We start from the raw sequence: 11,028 nt of genomic DNA, 5'->3' as shown, positions 1-11,028 counted from the left end.
ACTTGATACGCACAATTGTAATCTCAACTCTTTTTTCACAACATCGCACAACTAACCAGCAAGTGCACTGGGTCGTCCAAGTAATACCTTACGTGAGTAAGGGTCGATCCCACGGAGATTGTCAGCTTGAAGCAAGCTATGGTCATCTTAGAAATCTCAGTCAGGCGGATTCAAATGGTTATGAAGTTTTGATAATTAAAAGATAAATAAAACATAAAATAAGATAGAGATACTTATGTAATTCATTGGTGGGAATTTCAGATAAGCGTATGGAGATGCGTTATTCCTTCTGAATCTCTGCTTTTCTACTGTCTTTATTCAATCGTTCATACTCCTTTCCATGGCAAGTTGTATGTTCAGGTATCACCGTTGTCAATGGCTACCTCCCGTCCTCTCAGTGAAAATGGTCCAGCTATAGATTACGTAGGGCTAATCATCTATCGGTTCTCACTTGTGTCGGAATAAGATCCAATGATCTTTATGCGTCTGTCACTAAGCCCAACCGTCATGAGTTTGAAGCTCGTCATAGTCATCCCATCCCAGATCCTACTCGGAATACCACAAACAAGGTTTACACTTTCCGGATCTCAAGAATGCTGCTAATTGATTCTAGCTTATACCACGAAGACTCTGATATCAAGGAATTGAAGGCTCTGTTGTCAAGAGAGGCAATCAAATGCATGGACCAGGAATCTAAAAGATATACATTCAAGCTTGTTTTCATGTAGAACAGAGTGGTTGTCAAACACGCGTTCATAGGTTGAGAATGGTGATGAGCGTCACATAATCATCACATTCATCATGTTCTTCGGTACGATTGAATATCTTAGAACAAGAATAAGTTTGAATTGAATAGAAGAACAATAGTACTTTGCATTAATACTCGAGGAACAGCAGAGCTCCACGCCTTAATCTATGGTGTGTAGAAACTCCACCGTTGAAAATACATAAGTGATAAAGGTCCAGGCATGGCCGAATGGCCAGCCTCCAAGTCTAAGGAAAAAATGATCCAAAGATGATCTAAGGATGTCAAAAGTCCCAAGATCCCCCAGTACAATAGTAAAAAGTTCTATTTATACTAAACTAGTTACTAGGGTTACAGAAATAAATAAATGATGCAGAAATCCACTTTTGGGCCCTCTTGGTGTGTGCTTGGGCTGAACATTGAAGCTTTCATGTGTAGAGACTTTTCTTGGAGTTAAACGCCTGTTTGCAGCCTATTTTTAGCGTTTAACTCTAGCTTGTAACCTGTTTCTGGCATTTAATGCCAGAATAGGGCAGGAGATTGGCATTTGAACGCCAGTTTGCGTTGTCAAAACAAGAGCAAAGAATGGACTATCATATATTTCTGGAAAGCACAGGATGTCTACTTTCCAACACAAATGAGATAGGGCCAATTGGGCGTCTATAGCTCCAGAAAATCCATTTCGAGTGCAAGGTGGTCAGAATCCAACAGCATCAGCAGTCCTTTTTCAGCCTCTGAATCAGATTTTTGCTCAGGTCCCTCAATTTCAGCCAGAAAATACCTGAAATCATAGAAAAACACACAAAATCATAGTAAAGTCCAGAAATGTGAATTTTTCTTAAAAACTAATAAAAATATACTAAAAAGTAGCTAGATCCTACTAAAAACTTCCTAAAAACAATGCCAAAAAGCATATAAATTATCCGCTCATCACAACACCAAACTTAAATTGTTGCTTGTCCCCAAGCAATTGAAAATCAAATAAGATAAAAAGAAGAAAACATACAATGAATCTCACAATATCAATGAAACTTAGTCCCAATTAGATGAGCGGGGCTTGTAGCTTTTTGTTTCTAAATAATTTTGGCATCTCACTTTATCCTTTGAAATTCAGAATGATTAGCATCTATAGGAACTCAGAATTTTAGATAGTGTTATTGATTCTCCTAGTTCAGTATGTTGATTCTTGAACACGGCTACTTTATGAGTCTTGGCCGTGGCCCTAAGAACTTTGTTTTCCAGTATTACCACCGGATACATAAATGCCACAGACACATAACTGGGTGAACCTTTTCAGATTGTGACTCAGCTTTGCTAAAGTCCCCAGTTAGAGGTGTCCAGATTTCTTAAGCACACTCTTTTTGCTTTGGATCACGACTTTAACCACTCAGTCTCAAGCTTTTCACTTGGACCTTCATGACACAAGCACATGGTTAGGGGCAGCTTGATTTAGCCGCTTAGGCCTGGATTTTATTCCCTTGGACCTCCTATCCATTAATGCTCAAAGCCTTGGATCCTTTTTATCCTTGCCTTTTGGTTTAAAGGGCTATTGGCTTTTTTTTCTTGCTTTTTCTTTTTCTTTCTCTTTTTTTTTCGCCATTCTCTTTTTTTTTTCACTGCTTTTTCTTGCTTCAAGAATCAATTTCATGATTTTTCATATCATCAATAACATTTCTCTTTGTTCATCATTTTTTTAAGAGCCAACAAATTTAACATTCATAAACTTCACTATAAAAAATATGCAATGTTCAAGCATTCATTCAGAAAACAAAATGTATTGCCACCACATCAAAATAATTAAACTAATTTTAAGATAAAATTTGAAATCCAAGTACTTATTGTTCTTTTGTAATTAAGCACATTTTTCATTTATGAGATGTGAAGGATTCATGGAATTATTCATAGCTTTAAGACATAGACACTAGAATCTAATGATCATGTAATGAAGACATAAACATAGACAAACATAAAGCATCAAATTCGAAAAACAGAAAAAATAAGAACAAGGAAATCAAAGAACGGGTCCACCTTAGTGATGGCGGCTAGTTCTTCCTCTTGAAGATCCAATGGAACGCTTGAGCTCCTCTATGTCTCTTCCTTGCCTTTGTTGCTCCTCCCTCAAAGTTCTTTGATCTTCTCTAATCTCATGGAGAATGATGGAGTGCTCTTGGTGCTCCACTCTTAGTTGGTCCATGTTGTAACTCAAGCCTTCCAAAGAGGTGTTGAGTTGCTCCCAATAGTTATGTGGAGGAAAATGCATCCCTTGAGGCATCTCAAGTATTTCATGAGGAATTTTCTCATGCTCTTGTTGAGGTCCATGAGTGGGCTCTCTTGTTCGCTCCATCCTTTTCTTAGTGATGGGCTTGTCCTCTTCAATGAGGATGTCTCCTTCTATGTCAATCCCAGCCAAATTGCATAGATGACAAATGAGGTGGGGAAAGGCTAACCTTGCCAAAGTGGAGGACTTGTCAGCCACCTTGTAGAGTTCTAGAGGTATGATCTCATGAACTTCCACTTCCTCCCCAATCATGATACTATGGATCATGATCACCCGATCCATAGTCACTTCAGATCGGTTGCTAGTAGGAATGATGGAGCGTTGGATGAACTCCAACCATCCATTAGCCACAGGCTTAAGGTCCGGTCTTCTCAATTGAACCGGCTTGCTTCTTGAGTCTCTTTTCCATTGAGCTCCTTCCACACATATATCCATGAGGACTTGGTCCAACCTTTGATCAAAGTTGACCCTTCTAGTGTAGGGGCGTGCATTTTCTTACATAATTGGCAAGTTGAACGCCAACCTTATATTTTCTGGACTGAAATCTAAGTATTTCCCTCGAACCATTGTAAGCCAATTCTTTGGATTCGGGTTCATACTTTGATCATGGTTCCTAGTGATCCATGCATTGGCATAGAACTCTTGAACTATTAAGATTCCGACATGTTGAATGGGGTTGGTGAGAACTTCCCAACCTCTTATTCAGATCTCATGTTAGATCTCCGGATACTCATTCTTTTTTAGCACGAAAGGGACCTCAGGGATCACCTTCTTCTTGGCCATGACTTCATAGAAGTGGTCTTGATGGACCTTTGAGATGAATCTCTCCATCTCTCATGACTCAGAGTTGGAAGCTTTTTCCTTCCCTTTCCTCTTTCTAGAGGTTTCTCCGGCCTTAGGTGCCATAAATGGTTATGAAAAGACAAAAAGCAATGCTTTTACCACACCAAACTTAAAATGTTTGCTCATCCTCGAGCAAAAGAAGAAAGAAAGAAGGGGAAGAAGAGGAAAATAGAGGAGATGAAGGGAGATAGTGAATTCGGCCAAGGGGTATAAGGTGTTTGTGATGTGTGAAATTGAAGGAGGGATGAGGGGTATTTATAAGGAAAGAGAGGGAGAGTGGCTGAAAGGAATTGGGTGGGTTTGGGAGGGAAAAGTGTTTGAATTTGAAAAGTGAGGTAGGTGAAGTGTTTGGGGAAGAGGGATGGAGGTGATTGGTGAAGAGAATATAGGGAAGAGAATAGGATTTGATATGTGAGTGATGTTTTGGGTAGAGTGTTATAGAGATGTGTGAGGGGGAGAGAGAGAGGTGGGGTAGGTGAGGATCCCGTGGGGTCCACAGATCCTGAGGGGTCAAGGACTTCTCATTCCAGCTCCATTTAGGCGTACAAAAATGCCCTTAATGTGCAATCCTGGCAATTAATGCCAGACAGCTGCCTGTTTCTGGCGTTAAACGCCAGCTTTTGTACCTTTCTTGGCATTTAACACCAAACTGTTGCTTGTTTCTGGCGTTTAACACCAACTTGATGCTCTGTTCTGGCGTTAAACGCCAGTCTGGTGCCCATTTCTGGCGCTAAACACCTAGAATGGTGCCAGACTGGACGTTTCACGCCCATTCTGCTACTCTTACTGGTGTTTAAACGCCAGTAAGTTCTTCCTCCAGGGTGTGCTATTTTTAATGCTATTTTTGAATTTGTTCTGATTTTTGCATTTGTTTTTGTGACTCCACATGATCATCAACCTAAAGAAAACATAAAATAACATAGATAAAATTTGGTTTCCTGCCAATAAGCACTTCTTTAATGTCAATAGCTTGACAGTGGGCTCTCAGGGAGCCTCAAAGATATTCAGAGCATGGTTGGGGCCTCCCAACACCAAACTTAGAGTTTGAATGTGGGGGCTTTGTTTGACTCTGTATTGAGAGAAGCTTTTCATGCTTCCTCTACATGTGTATAGAAGGAGAACCTTGAGTCTTGAATACAAGGTAGTCCTCCTTCAATTGAAGGACCAACTCTCCTCTGTCAACATCAATCACAGCTTTTGCTGTGGCTAGGAAAGGTCTGCCAAGGATGATGGATTCATCCTCATCTTTCCCAGTGTCTAGGATTATGATATCAGCAGGGATGTAAAGGCCTTCAACCTTCACTAGCACGTCCTCTACTAGTCCATAAGCCTTTTTCATAAATTTGTTTGTCATCTCTAGTGAGATTCTTACAGCTTGAACCTCAAAGATTCCCAGTTTCTCCATGACAGAGAGTGGCATGAGGTTTATGCCTGACCCCAGGTCACACAGAACCTTCTCAAAGGCCATGGTGCCTATGGTACAAGTTATTAAGAACCTTCCGGGATCCTCTTTCTTTTGAGGTAATGTTTGCCAAATCAAGTTATTCAGTTCATTGGTGAGCAAGGGGGGTTCATCTTCCCATGTCTCATTACCAAATAACTTGGCATTCAACTTCATGATTGCTCCTAAATACTGGGTAACTTGCCCTTCAGTAATATCTTTAACCTCTTCAGAGGAGGAATAGTCATCAAAGCTCATGAATGGCAGAAGTAGGTTCAATAGAATCTCTATGGTCTCTAGATGAGCCTCAGATTCCTTAGGTTTCTCAATTGGGAACTCCTTTTTGTCCAGAGGATGTCCCATGAGGTCTTCCTCACTGGGATTCACGTCCTCATTCTCCTCTCTAGGTTCGGCCACACCAAGTAATGTTATGGCATTGCACTATCTTTTTGGATTCTCTTTTGTATTGCTTGGGAGAGTACTAGGAGGAGTTTCAGTGACTCTTTTACTTTGCTGGCCCACTTGTGTCTCCAAATTTCTAATGGAGGACCTTGTTTCATTCATGAAACTTAGAGTGGCCTTAGATAGATCAGAGACTATATTTGCTAAGCTAGAGGGGCTTTGCTCAGAATTCTCTGTCTGTTGCTGAGAGGATGATGGAAAAGGTTTGCTATTGCTAAACCTGTTTCTTCCACCATTATTAAAGCCTTGCTGAGGCTTTTTGATGCCAGGGCATCTAGGCCAGTTTCACTGACCTTTTCTTTACTGTTTTAGGTTAGTTTCATGCATTTTCTTAGTGAATAAGGCAAGTTTTGGATGAAAATACACTTACACCTTGATTCAAGCAACTATTGTGAATTTCACATGATTTCATGAGGATTTTTGCTAGAATTAAATGATAAATTGATGATACATAATCTCATGACTTTGGCTAGAGCTTTGATGCACTTTATTGCTTGATTTCAGAACAAAGGAAGCAAGGAAGAACCATGTTAGTACTTGTTCATACCCTGACCGAGCTCCCCAAACTCGGCAAAGTTCATAGAAGGTCCGACCTCGTCCCAAGGCCCACGCCTGAGGTCGGACCTCGGACAATAAAGCTAAGAAGGCCCATCATAAGGAACGAAGCCCAAAACCTAAAAGGCCGAAAAGGCCTAGGAAAGGCGGTTCCGCAAAGATAGAGATAAAACTCCGAAAAAGATAAGATAAGATAAGAATATCTTATCCAGGGAAGATCACGACCAACTACTATAAATACACTGGAGCACCCAGGTATAACTCATATTCTACATTCTACACATATCTGCTTGGACCCATGCTAACTTAAGCATCGGAGTGTCATTGCAGGTACAACCACCCGCCGCTCAGCGCATCAAGCTCGGGTCACGAAACCCCCACCTCGGGTCCTGCCAGACGACCGAGCTCCACGTTTCAGGTAACCCTCGGAACATTGGCGCCGTTGCCGGGGACCTGGAAGTCATCCCTTTACCATGGCGGACGACCCTCCCAACAATGACCACGCTACATCAGAACAAGAGGAGGAAGTTGACACCGGAGAACGACCGGACAGCCCTCTATCACCGCGCACTCCAGGAGGAAACAAACAGAATCGCCCAAAGACATCACTCCCAAACAAAGATCCACAAAATCCCGAAAAAGAAAAGAGCTCGGAAATTCTAGAAGCAGTCCGGGCACAACAGAACCGACTGAAACAACTCGAAGAGGACATAAAGAAGCAGAAAGAAACTGAACAAGATCTGAGAAGGGAGGCTCGCAAGCGCAGAGAATTAGAAGAAAAACTACGGAAAATAGAGGCCAACCTGAAAGACCGGACAGAACGCGGCACCACCCCCGAAGGCAACCATGATCCCTTCACGCAAGAGATCATGAAGGAGAAGGTACCGCGAAACTTCAAACCACCCGACATGGATCTCTACGACGGCACCACCGATCCAAGCCACCACCTCAGTAACTTCAGGAGCAGAATGTACCTAGTCGACGCCTCCGACGCAATTCGGTGCAAAGCCTTCCCCACCACTCTCACCAAGTCGGCCATGAAGTGGTTCGACAACCTGCCACCAAGATCAATCACCAGCTTCGAAGACCTAACCGAAAAATTCCTAACAAGGTTCTCTATTCAAAAGGACAAGGCAAAACATGCCCCCAGTCTACTCGGGATCAAACAGGGTAACCAAGAAACTCTCCGAGAATACATGGAGCGATTCAACAAAGCCTGCCTGGACATACAACACTTGCCCACTGAAGCGGCCATCATGGGACTAGCAAACGGCCTAAAAGAAGGACCGTTTAGCCAATCCCTATCTAAACGATACCCGACCTCCCTATACGAGGTACAGGAACGGGCAGAAAAATATATCAACATGGAGGAAACCTCCCAGCTAAGAGACTCTTCTAGGAAGGAATCAACCTACCCACTCCGAGATCGAGATCGGGAACAGAAGAAGAAAGAAGAACCCAACTCGGACAAGCCACGGAAGTACCACAACTACACCCCCCTCCGAGTCTCCCTGGTAGACATCTACAGAGAAGTATGCCACACCGAAAAGATCCCACCGCCCCGACCGCTAAAACACAAGAGAGCAGGAAGAGATCGGTCCGAATACTGTGAATATCACAAACTCTACGGTCACTCTACTAACAACTGCTACGACCTAAAAAATGTTATAGAAAAGCTGGCCAGAGAAGGAAAGCTCGACAGATACATAGCAGAGAAAGGAGAGGAGACCAGGAAGAGAAGACGAGGAGACAATGAAGGTCGGGCCGAACAAGTCCCGCGAACCCCTGAAAGACACGTTCACATGATAAATGGAGGTTTTGCAGGCGGAGGAACATCCAGATCCTCGCGGAAAAGACACCTCAAAGAAGTCTATCATGTCCGAGAAGACAGTCCCCTGCCCGAGTTACCTACTATCTCATTTACCCGAGAAGATGCTCAAGGGATAATTCCCGGGCACGACGATCCGATGGTAGTCACCATTATCCTAGCAAACGCCAACTTACATCGAACCCTGATTGACCAGGGAAGCTCAGCAGATATCCTGTTCAAATCGGCATTCGACAAGCTCGGACTTGAAGAAAAAGAACTAAAGGCCTATCCTACCGACCTATTTGGGCTAGGGGATACCCCGATCCATCCCTTAGGATACATCTCGCTACACACTACCTTTGGAAAAGGCGAACAATCTAAAACATTAAGCATCGACTACATTATAGTCAACGTCACTTCGGCATACAATGCCCTCATTGGGCGACCAACCCTAAACAGGCTAGGGGCTATAGTCTCGACCCCACACCTCTGTATGAAGTTCCCTACCGCAAAGGGAATCGCTACTCTAAAAGGCGACCAAAACTAGCGCGGCGATGCTATAACGAAAGCCTGAGCCTGAAAGGGAAAGAGGTCAACACGATAGAACTCGGACGAGTTCAGTCCCGAGAAGATCTTCGACCACAACCAGAGGGAGAAACCGAACAAGTCCAGATTGGGAACACACCTGAAAAAATCACAAACATAGGAGCGAACCTCAAAACGGGCCTAAAAGAGGAACTCATAAACCTCTTAAAGGAAAACTCCGACCTCTTCGCCTGGAAAGCCTCCGACATGCCAGGAATAAATCCCGACCTGATGTGCCATAAGCTATCAGTTTACCCGGGATCCCGACCTGTCCAACAAAGACGTCGGAAGCTCGGACCCGAGCGTTTGCAAGCAATAGGAGAACAAGTACAAGCACTACTAGATGCAGGATTCATTAGGGAAGTAAAATACCCCCTATGGCTTGCAAACGTGGTCCTGGTAAAAAAGCCCAACGGAAAATGGAGGATGTGCGTCGATTACACAGATCTCAACAAAGCCTGCCCCAAAGACCCATATCCACTACCAAACATCGACGCCTTAGTAGACGCAGCCTCAGGCTACAGATATCTCTCCTTCATGGACGCATACTCGGGATACAATCAAATCCCGATGTACGGACCCGACCAAGAAAAGACCTCGTTCATAACCCCAAGGGCAAACTACTGCTACGTAGTAATGCCCTTCGGGCTGAAGAACGCAGGGGCAACCTACCAGAGGCTAATGAACAAAGTGTTCTCAGAGCACATCGGACTACAGCTAGAGGTGTACGTCGACGACATGCTGGTAAAGACACAAGAGGACAAAAACTTACTGACCGACCTCACCAGCATCTTCGGCACCCTCAGAAAACACAACATGAGACTTAACCCGACGAAGTGCACCTTCGCCGCAGAAGCCGGAAAGTTCTTAGGCTTCATGCTGACTCAAAGGGGCATCGAAGCGAACCCGGACAAATGCCAAGCGATACTCAATATGAAGAGCCCGACGTGTGTCAAGGAAGTACAACAACTGAATGGAAGGCTAGCCGCACTATCAAGATTCTTGGCAGGATCAGCAATAAAGTCACTGCCTCTCTACTCACTCCTAAAGAAAGGGAAACCCTTCTCATGGACCCCAGAATGCGAAAAGGCCTTCCAAGAATTCAAGGAATTCCTCGGGCAGCCACCAATCCTAACCCGACCTCTAAAGGGAGAAGAACTCGTACTATACCTCTCGGTTGGACATCGAGCAGTCGCTTCAGCATTAATACGAGAAAATGACCAAGGACAACACCCCATATACTTTGTAAGCAAGGCACTACAAGGGGCCGAATTAAACTATCAGAAGATAGAGAAGTTCGCCTACGCCCTAGTGTTCACAGCTCGGAGGCTCCGTCCCTACTTTCAAGCCCACACCATCAAAGTCCGGACAAACCAACCCATGAGACACATCCTCCAAAAAACAGACCTGGCAGGACGAATACTGCAATGGGCGGTGGAACTGTCCGAGTTCGACCTCCACTATGAAACCCGGATTGCCATGAAGTCTCAATATCTAGCCGACTTCATCGCAGAATACACTGAGACCCCTGGAACCCCACTCTCATGGAACCTATATGTCGACGGGTCCTCAAACAAAACTGGAAGTGGAGCCGGGGTTATACTCGAAAGCGACCAAGGAACGCGGATAGAACTATCCCTAAAATTCGAGTTCCAAGCTTCAAACAACCAAGCCGAATACGAAGCCCTACTAGCAGGTCTAAAGCTAGCCGAAGAGGTCGGAGCCCGGAAAATCACAATCTTCAGCGACTCCCAGGTCGTCACATCACAAGTAAATGGAAGCTACCAGGCCAAAGACCCAACTATGAAAAAATACCTGGACCAAACACAGGCACAATTACGCCACTTTCCAGAGATACAGATCCAGCACATACCTCGGGAACAAAACGCCCGGGCAGACGCCCTCTCAAAACTTGCCAGCACCAAACCAGGAGGCAACAACAGAAGTCTCCTCCAGGAAACCTTACAATCTCCCTCCGTGCTAAGAGAGGAAGAAATGCTAAATATATCAGACCAGCAGCAAGGATGGATGACCCCCATACTCAGCTACCTGAAGTCGGGAACTCTCCCCGCCGAAAGAAAGGAAGCCAAAAGACTCACGAAAGACGCCCAGAATTACACACTAATTCACGACGTATTATACAGAAGAGGATTCGCAAGCCCCCTCCTTAGGTGCGTCCCGACCTCAGAAACAAAGAGCGTCCTCGAAGAAGTCCACGGAGGCATGTGTGGGAACCATCTCGGAGCTCGGGCATTATCCAAGAAAGTAGTCCGAGCCGGGTTCTACTGGCCAACTTTGCAAAGAGACGC

This window comes from Arachis stenosperma, chromosome 4 (genome assembly GCF_014773155.1).
Source record: "Arachis stenosperma cultivar V10309 chromosome 4, arast.V10309.gnm1.PFL2, whole genome shotgun sequence".
NCBI classification, from domain to species: domain Eukaryota; kingdom Viridiplantae; phylum Streptophyta; class Magnoliopsida; order Fabales; family Fabaceae; genus Arachis; species Arachis stenosperma.
This window is presented reverse-complemented; position numbering follows the sequence as displayed.